Genomic DNA, 1805 nt, shown 5'->3' on the forward strand with positions numbered 1-1805 from the left:
GCGGCCGCGATTTCTGATATTATTTTTCTGCGAAAACTTCGTTGACCTTTGGAGACATCCTTAATATAAATAATTTTTATGGCCGTTAAATAAGAAATGTTTCTTTCACAAGAAATGTATAAAATTACAGTACTGGACAGACGATAGGTCGCCTAACTCGCCGTAGCGTGACGTTAGACGGCGAAAAATATATATTTAATTATAATAAAGTTACAATAAATTAAGTTAATATATAATTATATATACAGTACCTAATTTATATATAATTAATATATAATTATATGTACAGTACCTAATTTATATATAATTATATGAACAGACGATACTAAACTCAATTTATCCGCCTAAACGTCCGTAGCGTGACGCTACGGACGGCTGGAAAGTAGTTTGGCTGCCCAATGACGTTTTACGTATTATAGGAATTATTTTTACCGTTGTTTACGGATACTGCCACAATTTTTATAGGAATCATAACTATAGGAAACGGTCTTATAGGGGAATCTACTGTATTGTTGTAGTTTAAATTTAAAATTTGTTCCAGATTTATGACTATTTACAACGCATATGCGATATTGTCACAACTAAACACTTCTGTTTGACTGAGTGTGCTCTAAACAAAATAAGCATACAACATTGATGTTCTGATACTGAATTAATTACATTAAATTAAATCAATAATCGAAGTGGTAAGGAAAGTGTATTGTCAGAGTGGTATTCCCTTACAACTGAATTATTAAATCAGCATGTGATTGACGGACCATCGAATATCTAATTCTTGTGCTGAATTTCTGACAAATAGTTTAACACAACAATTCGATTGTAAACAAAGAGCAAAAAATGTACTATGAAATTTTTTTTTTCGATTCATATTATTTAAAAGCACAATTCTATATCACGCTAAAATCTAATTAGAATGTAAAAGTTCATACCAAAATGTGACAGAATATCAAGTATTTAACTTTCAAACATTATCTCCTAAAACGAAAATAAATTATTTTATAATCACGTCAACAAATTACTACCATTAATAATTGTGAATTGTTTCGAAATCTTAAATTGCAATAATTGAGGCTAAATGCAATAGATTATAAATGGTTGATCAATGGATCAAATATCTCTTAGATAAATAAACATTTGGCAAATTCGTATGAAGAATTGTTTAAAGTTTTTGAAACGAAAAGTTGATTTAAAAAAATAATAATAATAATCTATATATGATATTATACAGATGCAACATAGTTGATATACTTGCTTTGTGTTCAAATGAATATTTACTATTTACTAAATATTTGGAAATGATATTTAGGTATTTCCTGACACTGCTAATAACGTTACCGTATTTAATGCTTTCGCATCCGGCATCGTTACATTTTTCATCAACAGGTATGATATAACAGAAATCGGATAATGCAATCCTATCAAAAACCGAAACGTAATTTTTTATTTTCAGTTAAGATAAACCTGTATAAAAATATTAATGTCGATAAATCTTCTTCTTCTTGGTGCCATATCAGATTCCTGACGTCGGCGACACCTGGCGTAGGTTTGTAATCCGCCAAGGTGTATACTAGGGAAAGTTACTACCCAGAGTGGTTTCCCGTTGCCTTCTCTGGGGCGCGATGTTACGCGAGGGGAACTAATGCCTTCCGGGAGGACTTTTATGGGGAACTGGCCTCCTATTTAGTCGTTATTGGCAAGGAGAAAACCCGGAAAACTCCAAGCAGCCAGCCTGTCCGATCGCGGCGCGAACCCACGACCGAACTCCCAGTGTTTAGGGTACGAAGACCACTCGGCCACTGGTGGGC

At 33.1% G+C, this 1805-nt stretch overlaps 1 protein-coding gene across 1 annotated transcript in view; it reads right to left on the reverse strand.

The window, feature by feature from the left end:
• LOC111621186 (multidrug resistance-associated protein 4-like) overlaps window positions 1–1805 on the reverse strand; it is a 128857-nt gene that overhangs the window by 126250 nt on the left and 802 nt on the right. The window lies entirely within an intron of this gene.

This window comes from Centruroides sculpturatus, unplaced genomic scaffold (genome assembly GCF_000671375.1).
Source record: "Centruroides sculpturatus isolate CEXI.00-Female unplaced genomic scaffold, Cexi_2.0 scaffold132, whole genome shotgun sequence".
Classification (NCBI taxonomy): Eukaryota; Metazoa; Arthropoda; class Arachnida; order Scorpiones; family Buthidae; genus Centruroides; species Centruroides sculpturatus.